The sequence below is a fragment of the Myotis lucifugus genome, unplaced genomic scaffold (assembly GCF_000147115.1).
Source record: "Myotis lucifugus unplaced genomic scaffold, Myoluc2.0 scaffold_1464, whole genome shotgun sequence".
NCBI lineage: Eukaryota > Metazoa > Chordata > Mammalia > Chiroptera > Vespertilionidae > Myotis > Myotis lucifugus.
The window spans coordinates 32,823-53,474 of NW_005872512.1; the positions used below are offsets into that span (position 1 = coordinate 32,823).

General features: G+C 50.1%; 1 pseudogene; it reads left to right on the top strand.

Moving 5' to 3' along the window:
• Positions 1-14,550: 14,550 nt before the first annotated feature.
• LOC102429795 lies at positions 14,551-16,892 on the top strand (annotated as a pseudogene).
• Positions 16,893-20,652: the final 3,760 nt, after the last annotated feature.

The window sequence follows — 20,652 nt, forward strand, 5'->3', positions numbered from 1 at the left end:
TGCTTATCTAAACTTTTTTTCAAACAATCTGTTGTGCAGAACCACACCATAGAAATCATCTCTGCATGTTATTTCTAAGTTGAGTAACGGTTAATATTATGTGTTTGCAATGTCATTAGAATTTAAGAGTTTAAAATAGCTGACCATTTTCACTGTGGAATTGGTAGATTTTCTAATTACTTATTGAATTAGTAAAAGTAAATACAAATGCTAGAAACCCAGTCTTGGCAAGGATGTCGGGAATCAGGAATACCTAATACCTTACCCTTTGTCTGAAATTAGTTTATCTTTCTGTAAAGTACTGGGTCTCAAAATTACCTGAAGAGCCCATTCCCTGAAATTCAAATTCAGTAGGGCAGGAGTAAACACAGTCTTCCTTTTTGAATAATTTCTTTTATGTTTGAGAACTACTGTTTGTAAAGCAGGTATGATACTGTTGTTTGTTTCTTTAAGTTATCCAACTTGCCACAGCTATTAACCTAATTATTCTTGGGTTCCACTGGTGAATCTACTTCTCTTTCATAGATATTTTCCTCCAATAGGCACTTGCAATTGATTTTCATGTGCTAAAAATTTCCTTATCCATTTTCTCTTTTTATATTATAGTTTGTCATAATATACTAGTAAATTGTCTTACATCATTGAAGATAAGATTTGTTTCTTTTTTGTTGTTGCCCTGGTGTTGGGAGTGATTTCCTAGAGGAAAAGGAAACCAATAGGTCTTTGTTCTGCTGTCTGGAAATCAAGAATCTCATCCTGTCATTAGTGTTATGCCCAGAGTTCGGGGTCCCCAATAATCCACGACCAGGGAGCCTTTTCCGATGCAAAAGCAAAGGGTCTTTTATTCAAGCCCGGGACTTGGTCCCCCTCCTGCCTCCATTACTGGATGCAAGAGAGAGCCCCGAGTTCTAAGAGAACAAAGAATTTATAGGGCTTGGGTCAGGGGGTGGGGCCTCACTCAGACCACTGATTTGGCCGATTCTGGTTGGTTGAGTGATGGCCGGGGGGGCTAATGACGCAAGGGTAGGGTGCAGCTAGGGTCTGGTTACACAAAGACAGGAGGTGGCTAGCATACTTTTGGCCTTGGGCTAGTTTCCTTGCGTTCCTGTTGGCTGAGATAAGGGCTGGCTGAGCAACTGATACATTCTATGGCTTTTGCTTGAAGAGGAGTTAGGAACACGGTTATCAGCCCCGTTCTGTCCTTTCATTCCCCCCTTGTCTTGGAACTTCCGGCTCAATCATGAGACGGACTGAACTATCAACTGAACTACTTTTATACACTTCTTGACAAATTGGACTAGTTTGTTAATAATGCAAGGGCCGAAAGTCAACAGCATCAGGAGGATTATAAGGGGTCCGCCAAGGTCCGCTGTCTTCTTGAGGGTGATCTGCAGCAGGTGTGCCTGGTTAGAGGTCACCTTCCAGTCAGGCTCCCTGCTGTCCTGGGCACAGAAGGAGCTGGGCTTGTGACCTGGCAGAGACAAACTATAACAAATGGCCCAGTGGAAGGAAAAGAAACCATTTTAGTTTTAACAATCTCTATTGAAATAGGATTTTTCTTCTTAAAATTCCTTTATGGTTATTAAAAAGCCAAATCAATATTAATTTATTTACTGTATTCAATTTGGCCTGATATTTGCATAAATACAACAAGAATGGTAATTGACTACCTTTGCTGGAATTTCATGATTGAATCTTAAGGTGCCCCGTAGGGCCAGGAAGCCAAGCCATTCAGCTGCCATCAGGCCTGCCTGCAGTATCTGCTGAGTTAGGTGAATCCCTCACCTGTAGCAACTCCACCTGAGCCCACGCTCTAGGCTTTAAGCCCATCTCAGTAGCCCTCCTACTCGTTGCGGCCCAGAGTGAGTGGGGGTTCCGCAGGGATGCAGAGGCATCCTTATTGCTCCCCTTCTACTCTTACCAACCGCCAGTGATGGTAGGGCATGGGTCTGACGCTCCAGCGCCAGCCATCTTCAGGGCTCCCAAGCAGGATACCAGGCTTTTCCTGTGGCACTCTTATTGGCTTCAAATCTTCAGAGCTTAGACAGGTTTCTTTAAAACATGATATTCCAGTCAAAGTTTCCGGTTAATAAAATTACTATTGAAAACCGGTCTTATTGATTTCATGCAAAGAAATGTATTGCCATGACTTATTAAGCATTGCCAGATTTCAGAGGAATTATGTAAGGAGAAAAACATACTGATTTGCTCTAAGATTTTCTGATTTTTCTTGTTAGTCCTTTTAACGTTTTTCTTCTTTCTAAATTTCATACTTTCTGATTAGCCTTTAAACCTTTTTTTATGTTCTTATAAATGCACAACCATGCCTCAGACCTTTCATTCCAAATAGGCTTTTCCCAGCTCTCTACAGCCGAGGTTTGTACTATCCCTGACAGTACAGGCTGCCAACTGTTAGCTGTCTTTTAATAGAGACCAAAACCTGATGGGTATTCTTCTTTGCCCAGTTGGGCACCTGCCCTCTTGGCAGCCAGACACCCTTTACTCTTGGGGTTCACCCCACACAGTCCCCTTCCAGGACCGCTAACACATAGCTATAACAATGTTCCTCAGTGTGGGAGACTGGACACTTGCCAGTTATTTCAAAGGTTACCATGGACTGTAGACCATCACCGGTCTACAGCTACAGCTACATTTAAACCTGTAAGAGAATTAAAGGTTAATATAACATATTAATACAATGAAACATAATATTGGCATCATGGCCGCTTCAGGCAGCCAAATCATCCGCTACTAAACATGAGATATGGCAACGTTATACAAACATTTAGGGAGGTGACTAAAGTCCACTTTTTGACCTTTCTATATAAGGTAAAATTGTCCTTGTCTTTCTGAAGCCATGTCTATGAAGATGCAGGCATCATCTGAGTCTATTATACAATTTTCTGCAGGTATAGTCCTTTTGAAGTTGGGGTGAGTCCTGGGGTCGTGAACTTCTTTATTCACATTGAGTCCCCAGGCTGGAAAGGATGTACAGAGTCCGAGGTGGCACTGGCAGGGCATCTCGAATAAGCTTATGGGTGGCTTGTAATTTCTGTAAGAGATCACGTCCAAGTAAGGGGTACAGGCATTCTGGCATGACTAGAAACGAATGAGTTACCGTGTTCTTTCTGAGGTTTACAGTCCTCTTTGATGTTCAAGGAAAAAGGCAGTTTGTCCGGTGGCTTTTAGAACTGGTGTCTTCTTAGCTGTTACTGGTCCCATTGGCTCTGTCAAGACTGAATAGGCTGCTCCAGAATACACCAGGATACTAACCGGGGGTTTTATTTATTTATAAATATTTATACCTAAGTAGACATATAAACATTAAATAAACATTTACATTTATACCTTTTCAGTGAACAAGTACTTTTATAGTCTTGGGAATTTTGGCAGATAACAGGAACACTGCCCAAGTCCCCTGATGGTGGCCTGACAAGAACAGATGTGGAGGCCTTTGGCTGGGGGTATAAAGTCTTCATTCTTCCTCTCTCGGCACTGCTAAGGACAGGATTATTGGAGAGGTCTCTTCACCTAGGCAAGGCTGTGCTGAGCCATCTGGGGCAAAAGTGGTTTCTGCTTCCATTAGAGGGACCAGGTCAACTGGTAAATAAAGGAATTCATGAACCACCTGATGGCCGCCTAACTGACATTGGTGGGGGCAGCAGAACCGTCTGCAGCTGTGGTACCGGTAGTTCCAATAATGGTGACTTCCTGTCCTGAGAGGGAACTGCCTTCTGAGTAACTACCGAGTGCTCTGCCGCTGTATCAATCATAAAGTTCACAGTCTGGCCCCCGATCTTCATTTTGACCATCGGCTCATGGGGGCCCAGTTGGAAAAAGCCCAGTCTGTCCTAGTCAGAGTCAGCTGTTGCCAGTCCAAGGAGGTCTGCCTCAGGCGGCTCTGGCCAATAGTGGCTGGGTGGTTTGGATGGCCTTGCCAGCTTTTTCTGGCCTGCTACTAAACTTTACTCTGTTCCTTCTTACACACGCAGAACTGGACCCAAGGCAGCGAGGTTTGAGCAATTTTAAAATTCCTTAATATACATTTTATCATTCATGTTGCAGGGAGGGACCGGGTTGGCTCCTCCTGAATAAAAGAATTAATCAAAATAAGGCTTATTTTCTAACTTCATTTGTCCCTGGGTGTGGACAATAAATGACACTAATCAGATTGACATAAACGATTTAACCTTTGTTTAGGGAGGCAAATGCAAAGCATTTGCTCCCAAATGTTATTGGCTTAGGGAAGATAGGATTTCTGCTCAGTTTCCCTATTCTACTTGTCCCAGTTTACTGTTCTATTATGCATTCAATTTTCTTAAAATGTATTCTGGCACAGGAGAAAGTTGTTTTGTTGTACACAGGTAGTTTAACCCCTATATAACTGGGCTTGGACCTCTGCCCAGCAAACTGCAGTCTATGAGGTCAATATGCAGCCCCGGTTCTTCTAACCCAATGAGGTTTCGGCCAGTCTCTGAGTCAGACTCCTCCTCTCTTGGAGAATTTTAAAGTCCTGATGGCTCCTGGGTCCAGGGAGAGTGCCCTTTTGTTAACCCTTAGGGCCCTGCTTTCTTGCCTTTCTACCAGTTCCCTTTGTGGCAGAGCAGCAACCAGGCCTTTTTCAAGGGAATGCACTTGAAGGGGATATCAGCCCCTCCTGTGAGCCAGCTGCTCCACCTAGGGTCTCCCGGGGCCCAGCCAGAGCGTCCTCCAGCAAATCTCGGAAGCCACTGCCCTTTCACAGTGGTATGGACTCAAGCAGGGGGTTCACTGGATGTAGCCTGCAGTGAAGCGCTTGCTGGCTTCTGCCTGCAGCTGCTCGTGCCCACAAAACCTGCCCCACAGCACGCTCGGCACCGTCAGCTCCAGCACCTCGGCACTCTCCAGCTTAGCCTGCACCTCGGTGTCCGCCAGCAGCTGCTGCAGCTCCTGTAGGCTCTCGTTGATCCACGCATGCGCAGCTTCTTCTCCACCAGGGGCTTCAGGGCCTTGCGGGCAGCTCAGGCACTCAGCCCCGCCTTCTTTGACCTGGCTCTCAGGGGCTGAGTCTGCCTGGCAAACAGTTCTATATCACCAGGGTGGCTGCGGATTTTAACACATTTTAAATGTATTTTTACTCTTAAGATATATCTAGACCTTTTGTGATCAAACTAAGAACAGGTATTGGTCTAATTTAGCATTGGAAAGGTTAAAAAGAATAACCCAGGGCAGAGAAAGACTACATTGTTTACAGTTACTTCTTGTGACCTTGAAGTTCATTGATAAGACCTGTTAGGTCTGCAGCCAGTAACTTAACTGCCAACACCCCCGCCCCCTTTCTCTTAGCCCAGGCCCGATTGCTTTTCCTCACAGAGTCGGCCTGGAAATATAACGGGTGCATCTGTAACATTCAGTTACAGATGCTTTCAGAACCAGGATGAGGGAGGAAGGGAAAGACCAATTGAAAACAGCAAGTTAAACAAAATACAGTCACAGGCAGTAAATCTCTCCGAGACCTGCGGAGCTGTCCACTAAAGAGAAAAGAAAACCATGAATAACAAGTTCTTTGAAATTTGCTACTTTGTTAATTTGCTAAGCAAACAGTTAACTTGAAAAGACTTCTCTCTTGCTTTTCTTACAAGCAATCTTGGAATTTAGCCAGCTTTTAACTCTATCCTAGAACTTCAAAATTTCAATTTAATACAGCGAATTTACAACCCAGGTGAGAGCAACTGATAGAAATTTATATTAACTAAGTGGGCGGATTCCCCTTTAATAGTGAGCAAAAGACTCTGAGAACAAAAATGATTCTTGCAGCTGCTAAGAGATTTTGCAGACTATTTCGGGGTCCAGCCTAAACCTTCAGCCAGATGAATTAACAGAAATGCAAAATAAATCAAAGTAACTTTCACTTTACACAGACTAGTAATGAGCAGCCAATAGACAAAACATTTGTATTCACACTCTCTTAGTAGACTAGCCCAGACTGGAGCTGAGCAGATAAACAAAACAATGCCCAACTCCCCAGACGGGCGTGGGGGCACTCCTGGCACCCATGTCCCAGAACAGAATTCTCGACCAACGTTTTGGTGAGAACCTACCGGAGGAGTTAAGACTGCATCCAGTCCCCTGTCTCGGTAGCAAATTGGCTAGTCCCACACAAACAAACAGCTGTCCACTCATGCTTCCTCAATGTTTCAGCATTCATTCCAATTCCACAATCTCTATTGTATCCCTTTAAAAATTTTTTAACATGCAATTAAGAACAGCAGGTTTACTTTGTCCCGACCTCATGACGATCGGTGACGAGAGACAGACAAGGGAGGGGGTGACCCGTTTTCACAGATCCTCACTCAGATGCCCACCAGACCAAAGTTGTGAAGCCACACAAAGGAAAGGAGAGGGCAGGCTCCCTCCCTCCACATTCATACACTTTGACCAGACATTCATTCAGCAAAGGCATTTAGCTACCACAACATACAGTTTTTCCCAATTCAATCCGAACCTTAAACTTTTAGCTGGCAAGTCAAATATTCAGCATTTCTTAAGCAGTAACATTTTTAAGAATAAACCTCAAAAATGCAAGACATAAGTTTTTTATCATTTGAATTCAGTAAGCTTCAAGGTCCCAAGTTCCCAGCAGTTCTGGGAAACCACACCTGAGGCTGGCAAGCAGGTTTGGCCCAGCCCTTGACTTTAAAATAACCATAATGCTTAAAGGAGTAGTTGAGTCTGTCACATAACGTCCGTCCAGTGAGTCCACAAAATTAGACAAAAGAACACAGACACCAGACAGACAAAGACACTTAAGAACAGCCTTCCGCCCCCACGGAAGAAAACTGGACGATGGCCGTTTGCCAATCAGCGGGAGCGACCCGCCACGTCCCAGAGGTTCAGAGGTTTGAGGGGAGTCCACTCCCCTCGTGAGGGGTTTTTACACCCCTCCAGACGGAGGGCCAAGGCGTCCCCTGACTCCTCCTGCCTGAGATCCACCCGTGCGTCCACTTAGATCTTTATCAGGCACAGATTACAGAAGCGAGCTCGTACAGAACAGAACAGAGGACACACAGACACTTACCGCGGTTAGCAGACCCTCCGGAGTGGAGTCCCTTGTGGGAATTGGGGATCCCGGACGAGCCCCCAAATGTTATGCCCAGAGTTCGGGGTCCCCAATAATCCACGACCAGGGAGCCTTTTCCGATGCAAAAGCAAAGGGTCTTTTATTCAAGCCCGGGACTTGGTCCCCCTCCTGCCTCCATTACTGGATGCAAGAGAGAGCCCCGAGTTCTAAGAGAACAAAGAATTTATAGGGCTTGGGTCAGGGGGTGGGGCCTCACTCAGACCACTGATTTGGCCGATTCTGGTTGGTTGAGTGATGGCCGGGGGGCTAATGACGCAAGGGTAGGGTGCAGCTAGGGTCTGGTTACACAAAGACAGGAGGTGGCTAGCATACTTTTGGCCTTGGGCTAGTTTCCTTGCGTTCCTATTGGCTGAGATAAGGGCTGGCTGAGCAACTGATACATTCTATGGCTTTTGCTTGAAGAGGAGTTAGGAACACGGTTATCAGCCCCGTTCTGTCCTTTCAGCGATGGGCCTCAGGCAGAAGCAGAAAGACATAGTAGAGTTCTATGCATCTCGCATGAAGGTGAGGCTGACCAGGGTAGGTGGCCGGTGGGCACTTGGGTCCTGGAAGAGCGGAGAGGGGCTGCGATGTCTCCCCAGCTGGCCCTCTCCCTGCATCGCAGACTGACTGCGCGACCCCTGGGCTCCCTCTGGTAGTGGAAGGAACAGGGTTGGGAATGTGGTTGAAAGGCCCTGATTCTTCTAGGACTTTTCCTCTTCCTCCTTCATGCCACAATGATGACCTTCTATTCACTAATCTTTTTCTTTAAGACTCCTTGTAATTTCTATGGCTAAATCTTCCCAGGACTGCTTCCTCATCTATAAAACAGAGATAACTGTACTAGTCCGTGAGGTTTATACAATGAAAGAGGTAAACCACCTGGTATTTGGGCAAGTCCCATATGAAGCTCTCCGTGGTGTAGCCTACTCGGATCCCGAGGTTATGGGTCTGTTCAGAGGAGGGTGTCAGGGCTGAGGGGGGATGGAGACCAAGGCCCAGGCAGGGTAACTGACGCTCTGACCATGCACCCAACTGCCTCACATGAGCAGTGAGTTCAGGACCCTCTCTTCCAGGCATGTTTGCTCCTCCCACCTACTCAGGGAGTGGCTGTTCCCGCAGGAATGTTGGTGGATCACTGCTCTGCTCCCTGGGGACAAGGCACCCTGGGTGCTGTGCCCTAGCAGCCCGGCCCAGGAGGGGTGGCAGTGGGGGCCAGCTCTTGGCTTTGTCCTGGAAATGGCCCCCTGGCCCAGCTGCTGATGAAAGGCATCAATCTGCAGCACAGACAGGTGTGGGGCACGGGCACCCTCCCTCACAGGTAGGAGGGTTGCGGAAGGTCATGTGCAAGCTTCCCCAGGCTGTGGCCTCCGCAGCCTCCTGCACACAGGGGACCTAAGGCAGCCCCCACATGTCAGCCAACACTCTGCCCCGTGGATGGTGTGGGTTTCAGGGCTCAGCCCCTGTCTCCGTGTCTTTTCCGGGCCTGTCCAAGCAGCCTCGCTCAGTCATGCAGACGCAGTGACTGAAGGCCTGTGTGGCACCAAGCCCTGCGCCAGGAGCAGGGGATCTAACACAAAGCAAGACTCGCTCCTGGCATTGGGGAGCTTCTGGGCTTTTGCAGGGCTTCCCATGGGAGCCCCTTTTTCGTGTTCTCAAGGTGTGTGCCTCTGGATAACAGCAGCAACATTTCTCATATTGATTAATAATTTTTCTCTGAAACTAGCAATGCCTTACACTTTGCATTAGTAAATGAATTACAAGAGAAACAGAGTGGTCCGTGGAGGCCAGGCCACATAGAGAATGAGTCACACTGTTCTCCGAGGCCCGTGTGCCGGGGCCCAGGGATCAGCGAGGACAATGCTCACCCCAATTCCGGCTGGGTTTTGAAGGCTGGGTAGGAGTTGGTTGTAAGGGTGAATGGGGCAGGCTGTGCTATGGAACTCAGGGCCTGGGATTATGGTGATACTGGTGAGTACTGGTGGGTAAACCGGCTGGAACACTAGATCCGAATGCTGGGGGCAGTGGCCAAAGAGGGAGAGTTGGACCTTCTTCCTGCGTGAAGCCCCTCCATGTACTCTGGCTCACATCGCTGATACTAGTCCGGGCTCCTTAAGGATGGGGTGCAGGCTGCTGAAGGCAGTGAAGCGACAAGTCTGGAGCTCTCCAGCCTGAATTCAAACCCAACTTCACCACTGATTGGCTTTGTGACTTGGGGCTCATTCCTTAATTGACCCAAGTCAGCCTCTTCGTGTGTAAGAAGGGACTGTCCCTGCCTCCCTCTGGAGGCTGTTGTGCAGAGTGAATGTGGCAGAGACAGAGAGCACCTAGTGCAGGGTCAGGGTTAGGCAGAGAGGGGGCGGCCAGGTGAAGCCAGAGTCAGTGACCAAACCCTTCCCGCTGCCAGGCTTTGACCAGAACCGTGTCTACTGGAGGTAGGTGTACGGTTTCCCCTCCACCGAGAATCTGGGGTTCTGGCCCATGCGGGGAAATGAACAGGTGATGGATAAGCAGGAGCTACCGGCCTGCTCTCATGAGTGGGGCAAGCCTTGGGAAACTGCTCCCTGAGAGAAACAGACACATCCGCGAGTATCAGTGCTCGCAAACTGTGAGGGCATTCAGGGGAGACTCAGCCCCCTAAGACATGAGTGGCGCTGGGAGGACTCTGGAGGGCAGGACCAGGGCTGAGCGGAATGAACTGAACGGTTCCCCTGTGTGCTGGGCACTGGGATAGGAGTAAGTACCGTGGACTCTTCCCATTTGGTGGCCTTTGAGGGCCCAGCCATTGCGTCCCACTCCCAGCATGTGTCTGACCCACAGAGGCCCATAGTACTTGTTTGTTGTGTCTTACAGACCCCTCATTTCCAGGAAACTGCTGAGAGTAGGTGTGTGAAATGTTCAAATAGGAAGTGCATATTGACCAAAAGCTTATCTGAATTTTGTTCCAGAACCAAGATCAGTGGAGTGACTGAGAGGCCTAGCCTCAGCCCTCAAACCCAGGACTCTCAGCCCCACCCCTTCTTTGTGAAGGAAAGGGGCTCAGCCAAGCCCCATATCTGTCAGCAGGTGCACTCGTCCAACCACCCGAGGTTGTACGTGTCAGACACTCTCACAGTGTTCCCTTCCCAAAGTTAAATAGCGTCTTGCTTCGGGGATTTTTCCATCTGGCCTGGCCTAATGGAGAAGGGCAGGGGCTCAAAAGTGGAGACAGAACTTCTCGCGGCAGCAGAGTCACCCCTAGGTTGTTGGTTTGGGTCCAGATGCCTGGAAGAGCTGTTGTCATGACCAGGGGCCTTAACCTCATTGCTCTCATGTATGTTCTTGCTGACCAGGAGCTGATTGAAGATAATTTTACCTTAACAGACACGAAGGGCCTTCTCCAGGAGCAGCTGACTGTCGCTTGGTCCCGGGTCGATAAGCTATACCAGCTTGAGGAGGAGAACGTGCAGCTGAAATCAAAGCTGCGCCGCCTACATTTGGTAGGACAGGCTGTCATCGCCACGTGTAACACAGATGGGGGCGGTTTTAGGTTCATGTTGTGCTCTTCTCTGATGTTCAGCTACTAGGTTGGTGCTGCCGCCGGCACAATGACCCGCTGATGGCAGAGAGTCGCTTGCTAACTTCAGTGGCTTGAGTGGGCACCACTGAAGGCTCCCAACACAGAGAGGGCCTGATGCTGTGTTGCTTTCCTGTGAGGTTGGATGGACGTGGGCCTCTTTGCAAAAAGGGTCTCCTCTGGCGTTTATGATGTGGGTTGAGCTGTGATGTGTGAGTCCCTACAGCCTTTCCAAGGCGTTAGGCCTGCTAAGGGGCCACAGAGCTGCCGTCATTATAGCATTTGCTCTAAAGCCCTGTGCTGTACGTCACTTTGTTCAGACACCACTCAGAGAACTTCATCCCCTAGGACCTAGGGCAGGGGTGGGCAACCCCTGGCATTCGTGTGAAACATGGCACGCCAGTAACTTTTGCTGGCACTTGAAACCCTCTCATATGATCTTCCATTTACAATTGTGAATCTTTGTTCTCAGTGATGAATTTTGTTAAGTCTCATAATAGGAGTAGCCTGACAGATGAAAGAAGTAGCTCGTGCATATCTCTGAAGGTCACGAAATAATAAATCTGATGTAAAATCTCTGTCATCAGTGATGCAGCAGCAAAAGTCCCACTGATAATATCAAACGAGTCATAAAGTTTTCTGTCAGACTATCAGTGTACATGTATACATTAAAAAATAAATGTATTTTTCATCATCATATACTGTGTTTTTGTTGCTCAAATGAATTTTATTATTTCTTCAAGGTTCTACACATATGTGCACCTTAAGAAATATCAAGTAGGCATAACATGTTCTCAAAAAATTAGGGCTGGCACGCAGAAGAATTTTGAGTCAGAGATTTTGCTGATTTTGGCACGCACTCACAAAAAGGTTGCCCACCCCTGACTTAGGGCCTAGGTCACTTGGTCAACATACCTTTCAGTGGTTGTAACTCTCACAGCTGGGCCTGGTGTTGGAGTCATTTCTGTGCAGCTGTGTTTTTGGAAGTGAGCAGGGGCATGGAGGCCCTTCATCCTGGGGGAATGAGGGCAGATGCACAGGGGCCAGGACCTGTCCAGAGCGTGCTCCAGTCCGAATCCTCACCCCATCCCCTTTTCTGCACATTCAGGCCCAGGACACAGACCAGAAACACCTTGAGGAGCTGCAGGAAGAGAACTTGGCCCTCAAGGCTGCACAGGGGCAGAGTGTGGAGGAGTCCGCCCACCTGCGCTGGGAGCTGGACCAGCTGTCAGAGGGTAGGCAGCAGCTGCTGGTGCCGTGGAGCCAACCTGATTGAAGACTATTACACTTTAATAGATACCAAGGGCCTTCTCCAGGAGCAGCTGACTGTTCGGCTTCTCCCTAAGCCAGGAAGCTGAGCCCTTGGCTCTGAAACTCGTGTGTCAGCCCAAATAAATAGGGTTTTATTCAAGGGCCATTTGGAACTGTTTCATTGCAATTCTCTCCAAGAACATGAAGGGCCTGGCAGCCTTGAAGTCAGGACATGAAATGTAAAGGAAGTGCTGCCAGATTTCTCAGTTCCCATTCAGCTAGACACAGAAGCTTCCAAATGACAGCACGCTGACACCCAGAGGGTGTTTTAGATCTCTCCGTGGAGCACTGGAAGCTCTGGATGCAGGAGACGTCCCCAGTGGTCACTCACCTCCATCATAGTTGTACCCGGGGCATGGATTCCTCCGTTGATTTCATAATCTGGCAGATGGGTGTAGTCTGCTCTCCATCTTCCTGGGCAGGGGCTGCTCAGTGGCTGATGTACAGGCCACCAAGGCCTCTTCCTCTCCCTCTGGTGTGTGTCCCCTCCCAGCCCCCAGAGGAAGTGTGGGGTTGGCCAGGGAAGGTGGGTGGGGCGGCCGTGCAGCAGAAGCCTCAGCACCCAGCAAACAACAAGCCAGTTCCTGTGTCCAACAATAGCGCGCGTGCACCTGTGAGTGCAGGTCAGGCTTTGCTTAGAGCTCTGCAGAGCCAGGAAGGTCTTTGGCTGGTTTTTCAATTCTGAGCAACATTCCTAAGCGTCATGGAAAGGCTGTTGAAAGCAGCTGGGTAGTCCTCTCTTCAAGGCGTCCCATCTACTCCAAACCTAAAATCAGTTCATTGTATTATGAGTCTGTGTGAGAAGTTAGTTTTTTCTGTGGTTTGGTGTCTCCTCACTCCTGGAAATCCAGGCTCTGGGAGTTCAGGTTCCTGGGGAACACCACTGCCCCCTGGTGGGACACAGAAGTAGTGCTGGCTGGCAGGGACTGGCTCAGACCAAATGTACTTGTTAGAGACCAAGGTGGCTGATGGGGCTGGAAAGCCTCCCTGATTCAGATGCTCAGTGTAGCTTATGAGCCCTTTCAGGTCAGTGACTGACTGACTTCTTGATGTTCCCAACTCCTACTGCTTAGCTGGAGGCTCATGAACAAAGTGTGAATGTACTTTGGTGTGGTTGGGGTGGTGGCTTCTTGAAACAGAAAGGCCTGGTTTAAAGTACTGGCTCCTCTACTTGTTAGCCAAGTGACCTCTTCTGCACCTCAGTTTTCTTATCTGCAAAATGGGGGTAATGAAGCTGCCTCACAGGATTGCTATGGGTATCTTGTGAGAGGAGACAGTGAAGCGTTAAACTATGCCTGGCCCACAGGGCGCCAACAAAGGATGGCTGTTCTTATTGCCCTTGTCTTATCCAAAGATACCTTGTCTTATCCTTGTCTTATCTTACTCTGCTTCTTGGGGTGCTCGTGAGCAGCCCTACTAGCAGTACAGTGCGATAAGGCTCCCAGGGTTGAGTGTGTGGCCCTGGAGGGACAGGTGAGGGAACAACCCTGACCCCTCAGACATTCATGGTTTCCTCCTGAACAAGCCCTGGGACTTATCCAAAGTCACGTACCTCCTGGTGGCAGCGAAGGGCCGCGAACTCCCATACTTCTCAGGTCTGGGCTCCCTTTTCTGTTCTGCATTCAAGCTGTTTAAAAGCAACAGAGGAAATCTGCCTTTTTCTGGCTTTACCTTATGTTTTCATCTCGCCTAGAATTTTTAAAGCAATTTGGCTATACTGTCTCATTCTTTTTCTTTTTCTTTCTTAATTTTTGCTTATGAGAATCAACGGAAGAACTCGTCAAGGGAGGACTGGATCTCGCTTGGCTGAGAGGGTGGTGCAAGCTGACCTGTGGAGGGCTCTAGAGCAGATGCAATCGGCTGTGGATCTAAGCAGGGTGTTAAGTCAACGTGGCCTTGTGGTGCACATGTCGAGACGTCCGATGACAGGCTGAGTCGACTTATGTGCCTCTTAATGTCAGCTATTTCTTCCCAAATGTCCTTTAGGTCTCTCAAAACATGGTCTATCATTTCTATAATGACCTGAAGTTGGGGAGCAGATGTTTCAGGAGGTTTCTTTAACACGTCGATCAGCTGGAGAAGCGCGGTTCTAATGCTGCAGGCTGATTCTGCAGATTGAGTCTGGGCAACTGACAGCATGCCCTGTCCTTGGCTAACTGTCTGCTCCATTATCTCAGGATTGAGTGGCACAGATTCTTGAGTATTTGCTATCTCCATTATTTCCATTGTTTCAGATTCTGATATAATCTCTTTGTGTGGCTGGATCGCTTGAGAACCTTTCCTTGTCTCCACTACAGCAGCATGTGCTATTTCTTGGGATAATTTGGTCTTCTTCTGTCTCCTGGCAGCTCTCGCTCTCGTCACTGGATTGGACATCGTAGTGGCTGGTCTCTAGTAGCCTATCGGCAATTATCTCAAGGGCCCTAATGAGAACTCTTAATGACATTGTGTCCCTGTCTCATTCTTTTTCAATGCAATTGTGAAAGTACAAAATGAAATCTCTGACTGAAGGAATTTACCCAGAGGTGGCAAGTACTGGGCATATGTGTCCCATAGCCTCTTCCACCCACAGACATGCGGGTCAATGATCCTGTCCCCTCTAAACCCTCGGCTGAGCCTCCCGGACTCCCACCACGCTGAGGCTGGCACGGAGAACACACTCTCTTTGCCATCTGTTAGTCTCTGCAATCCTTGACTTGATGGTCAGGTTACAACTTTGTAAAAAAGTGGTTCCAGCAGTTCCATCATCTTGAACTTTTGCATTGGCTTCTCTCTACCATCACCTGCTTTCTTCTTAAGCTCTGCTTGCTTCCCTAACAATCCCAGTGGAGCCAGCAGAGGGGCCATAACCGCCCGAGGAACCCTCATGTGCAGACAGCAACAGCACCCTGGGAAAGAGGGAGGGCACCCAGATGACCATCCCGGCCCCCCAAACCTAGGGCTCAGGGTGATGGCCGACTCAGGGCTGGGGACAGAGAGCAGAAGCTGAGGCCTCTGGAATATGGACTCTGACTCCCCTTTACTCTTCAGCCTCCAGCTGCTTCCTGAAGCTGGACCAGGAGAAGCAGAGCCTCCAGGGCACCATCCAGGGGCTGCAGGACGCCTCCCTGGCCCTGCAGGAGAGCAGCCTCCAGCGCCGGGAGCTGGAGAAGGAGAACCAGCAGCTCAGCAAGCAGGTATCTGTGGGTAGTGTCCGGAACATACAGGCATGTAAGTGGCCAGGGGGAGCACCCAGGTGCCGGTGAGCATGCTCCGCTGGGGGACAGACAGAGACCAGTGCAGCCACCGTTATGGTAGGGGGACAGGAGGCCTCCTGGAGAGGCATCACGAGGCAGCAGGAGGAGTCCCTGCAGCAGTGAGACTGCACATGATGGACCTCTGTGTGCCTCGCTGCCTTCATCTGTGAAATGGGGTTGCAATGCACCCACCTACTAGGTGTGGTGAGGATGGTGTGAGTTAGTGTAAAGGGTCCAGTGCGTGGTAAGTGCCTCATGGAAGGAGAGCAGCGCCCTGTTAGAAAGCACCGGACGGGTTCCAAGTGCGGAAGCGGGCACACAGTGGCAGGTCACACAGGCAGCGTCCTGCACCCCCAGCTCTGCAGCATTTCCGGTTCTGCATTGGGCGGGGCAGGTACAGGGAGAATCTCACCTCAAGGCCTTGGCACTGCCCCTCCGGGTCCCTTCCCTTCTCTGAGCATCCTGGGCTCCAGCCTCTGCTGCCAGTCGCTCAAAGACTCTGGTCCAGATGCCTGGCCGCGTGATCTGGGGAGGAGGAGGTCCCTGCTGGGTCCCCTTGGGCCTGGCACTAGGGCACTGTCTGTAGAGAATGGTGCAGGCGCTGAGGCCAGCGGGCTGAGGACACAGTGTTCCTGGTCGCTGAGCACAGGGACCCGTCGTTCAGGGCCACCTTCCAAGGCGGCCGCTGTGTCCTTCCCAGGTCCCTCAGTCCAGGGAGGCCTCCGCGCTCCGCAGGCCAGTGTGATGGGTGCGGGTATGCCTGCTCCACGAGCCTCCCTGGGAGCCCTGGCTTTCATGGAGCGCCTGCCTCCCAGCTTGCGCACTGGGTTGATGCTGGTCAGAGGAGCGTGATGACATTTACTTAGGGACGCCTGGTTGGGGAGGACTTGGGCTTCGGAGAGTGTGCAGTGGGAGCATCAGGAAGACCCCTTGGCCTCACGCGGGAGGGCGGCACCGAGCGGTGGCGGCGGTGGTGGGAGCGGATTCCTTCCTGCCAGGCGGGGCCAGTGATAACAGTGAAAATCCCAGAAGGTAGGATGGCAAAGCAAAGCGGTTTGCATTTGTGAATCTCCAACATGGACTATCTGTTACTTATGCAACGAATCTACTTAATGCAAAACAACTCTTTGGAAGGCCCAGCAAAACCCAGTTTCCTCAGGAAGTAGCCATGCCTCCCAGGATGTGAGTCGTCATAGTCCAGCGTCATGTGGGCATTCAAGCCCGGCCTCTACATCTCCTCACAGACACGGAAGGGCCTGGATAACATGGCCCCATCACCACAGGCAATTGGGAGATCTCTCTCTCCTCCAGAAAACGTTCAGAAACAAGCAGTGATGAGACAGATGCCATAGGGCGGGGAATGTGCTTCTCCATGGCTGGATCAGTCAGGATTTCCCCATCAGTTCAGTCACATAATCATCGTTATCAAGAGTCTCCAAGCTCCCAATGGCGTCAAGACACCATCATCGCTGCGTCAACCAGGCAGAGCTCTCCTCCCTGCCCAGGAGCAGACACGATAGCCGTGAGCAGCACCCAGAGGACACGGAGATGGTCACTTCCGTGAGGACAGGAACCACCTGGCTGGAGCCACGACCAGGACAACAGAAGAGGCAGCAGGAGAGCTGGGAAGGGGCTTCATCCCCAAACGAGCAAGTGTCCAAAGGACAGTGTTTTTATAGGGTCATCCTAGGCTGAATTGGTCTGGGAACGTTTCGTTAAAACTGTACAGAGCAGTTTTATAAGTTGCCACATTTCTTTATAAAATTTTTTAAACATATAGCTATCCTCTAATACAGAACTGAGACTTGTGATGACAGCTTTAGCATGGATAGCCTTTCACCTCAGGGCTTCATGCAGAGGAAAGGGTTTTATGCAAAAGGAAGTTCCACAATTCCTAATCGTTTTAGAAATTGAGGAAGGTGCGTGTTGTATGTATTGGTTGTATCATAAAGAAAATATTTTAATGCTCTATTATCTATTGTATTGCAAGAACCTGCTTATTAGTGAATCACATTTTGTGTATATAATAGAAAACACTCAAGTTGGTAGTCTAAAATACAGTAGTATTTTGTTAACAAATGAGAAAATGTCATTTCAGTGATTCATTTTACTAACATTTGAGAAAGATTATTGGTGAAGTTTGGGATAAATCATATTGTTTAACTTCATAAAGAATGTAAGTGTAAGTTCTGTGACATGTTCTTTGAGTTTTGCCCTAATTGGTTATCAAGTGTGAATGTTCACTTCCTATTTCATTCTAAAATATTAGAATTTTCTCATTAAATCATGTTTGAATAACTGAAGTCACTCAGGAAGTTAAATATCTCTAAATGCATTTTTTTAATTTAAAAATTCAGTGCTAGTGTAAATTCTCCTTTTCAGGAAGAACAAAAATGCAAATGCGGAGTCAGATAAAATGATTTTCTGAAAGTATGCTTGTTTGGGAAAAGGTTCACAAAGCCTTCAAGTGCTGCCTCTATTACTCAAACTTCAAAAGTTTACAATTTTTAAAATCCCCAGGGTATGTGTGCAAGGATACATTTTATTAGAGGGATTATGCATGTTGTCTTTCTGTTTGAACATTTGAATGAGTTAAGTCTTATACACTTTCTAGTTTTAAAATTTTTAAATCCTGTTAAAGCTTTTATGTATCAAGATGTTTCCCTTTAATTTTAGAACTAGTTTATAAAGGATTTATTTGGATCCTGTTTAATAACTACAGCATTTTGTACTGTTACTTTTTAATATATTGAAAACATAAAACAAACAAACAAAGAATAAAACAGAAAACACTGGTGGGTCCCGAAGGGAGGCAGCGATGGAAGACACGCTCCCGTGTGGAGACCGTGGATGGGCCGTTTCAGGGCATGGCTGCTGGTGACAGGAGTGCAGTGCTCACTCTCTCCTTTCGGTCGAGGGGATGGGGAGGAAGAGATGGCTGGACGGGATTGCCTTTCTGGACAAACCAGGTCTTCCCAGTAGCGCAGTAGAAGAGACATCCAGGAGGACAGACAGGCTCACCAGCCAGGTTCATCCTACAGTTACCAGGACCCCATTCACATGGCAAGAAGGGCCCTGAGAGACTAGCGACGGCCTCCCTGAGCAGGTCATTCTGGGTCAGAGGGCCTCAGTCCATGTAGCCACCGTGGGTGACACAGCTGCATCGTGGGCTCTGAGCACACCATGACGGGTGCCCGGATTCCGGATGAGGGACGCGCAAGGGCACTCCTGCTTGCTGACCCCCTGGCAGGACTGATGCTTTCAGGTGTCTGGGTGTCTGTCCTGACCGGCCCAGGGGTCCTGCCAGCATCATTTGCTAAGGCTGCCCCGGCAATGGCAGGGACATGGGCTGCAGACCAGAGGCCTGGGTCCCACTGGTCATGGCTCTGCTGGAACTTCATCTCTGGGTGAGGCTTGGGACCGCCCCTGCTCCTGTGAAGTGGTTTCTCCAGGCCTCTCATGGGACATCCAAGGTTCAGTGACTCACGCTTCTCGTCCTTTGAGGCTCCGTGTGCCTCGCAGCAGAGCAGCTGCCAAGCAGTGTGTCCTCTCCCTGGGGGCCGGGAGGAAGCCCCTCCTCATGCCGCATCTCTCTGTGCAGCGCAGCTCAGGGAAAGCCACCAGACAGTCTGGGTTTTAGATTCATGTGGGCCGGGCACAGGGTATGTCTCTGTAACCGGCAGCCTGACCTCGGCTGAGATAGAAAGGCTTGACCTTTAGAAAGATGAGAACCTCCAAAGGGGCGGGTCCCCGGGGGTGAGCTGCAGAGGCCTGTGCTGTAGCCTCTGGCCCAGCTCCCGGCAGGGATGAGAGATGACCCCTGACACTTCTCCTGCCCTCGGAGTCCACTCTGGTCCCTCCTCCACACACACGACACTGGTGGTGGCTGCTGCCTCCCCACATGACTCCTTAGCCCTGTCTCTGGGGTCCCATCCCCTGCTTCCTCTCCTGATCAGTTCCCTGTAGGACCCCCGGGCAGTCCTGCCACAGCCCTTGGGAGGCCTGTCTTGGCTCCGAGCCCCTGGTGGGAGAGAGGGACTCCCTGTCCTGCTCAGCCTGCTCAGGGCCTGGCTGCATCACAGGTCCTCCCTCATGTTGGATTGAAGGTGCATCTGGGCCATCAGCTAAAAACCACAGGGGACATGGCCTGACATTGACCTCCCTGGAGCTAGGACAGGCCCAGCCTTGGACACGTCCAGACAACATGGCCCTCTGGGAGGTGTCAGAGAAGGAGGGACAAGGGTCAGCCAGGACAGGTGGCCCAGAGTCCCAGGCCCCCCGGTGCCAGCTTGGCTCTCCCACCACCCAGTGTCACCCAGGCTGTAGGCTCCCTTCAGTCTGTGTAAACCTTAGTTCCCGAAGTTCACGTCCTTCCCTGTAACTCACGACCCTTCTGTGGACCTTAGAGAGGGTGCGTCCCCCACCCTCACTTTGCACTGACATCTAAGAGTTCATTCCTTCAGGCAGGAGTCCTGGTTTTGAGAGGAAGAGGGGCAGCACTTTGGGGCCTATCCTGGGAACACAAGAGCAGCACAGGGACTGATGAGCAGACCCCTGACATCCGAGTGCTCTGGGGAATTGGAGCCTCCCCACAGGAGCCCTCGGCCCAACCCTGGTGCTTTGAGGAGGATGGAAACCCATCTCAGCCTAGTGAGCTCTCCCTAGGGGAAGGGAGGGCCTTCATGGAAGGACAGGAGTGAGGGCTCCAGTTCCATGGCAAAAAGAAGCAGAGAAGATGGGGGTGTCCAGCGGGGGTGTCCAGCCAGGGGGGGGTGCGTGTGTACAGGGGGCAGTCACATCTTCAGACCAGAAGCAGCCACACCAGATATGCAAAGGTTGGACATAACATTCCTTTCACTGGGACAGACGGGGCGGCAGGGGAGAAGGATTAACAGTAAGATGGGGAGGGGGGAACAAGGCGGGAGGCATGGGCCACAAACCCCAGGCTCCATCTGAGAGAGCAGGCCTGGGGTCGGCCCACTGTTCTGGTTCGCTTTGCCGCATCCTCACTGTGGGCCTCTGGGCAGATCACAGGACTCCCTGTGCCGGTGCCCTTCTCTGAATGAGGGTGAGTGACAGCTGTGCAGGGCCTTCCTCCTCAGGGCCAGCTCCAGAGCAGGCACGGCCATCAGGGCAGATGCCTGCTTCCTGCTGAGCTCAGACCTGGTGCTAGGAAGTGGGGCAGCGATAAGGAAGGAGAAGAAAGATATTCTCACTTGTGAGCAAGCCTCAGACACGTGGCACATTGCAGCGCCTTTTGCTGTTGGCCCTGGCTGGGTGGGGCTGCCCAGTCCTCGGGTCCCAATGTTGGGGCAGGGGGCTGGGTGTGCCCACAGGGTGCTGTGAGGGCACGGATATGAGTCCCACTGTGCCTGACCCTCCCCCTCATGGGGAAGAAGCTGCCTGCCTGCTGCTTCTGAGGAGTCTGGAGGCTGTGCCCAGACCTGTGA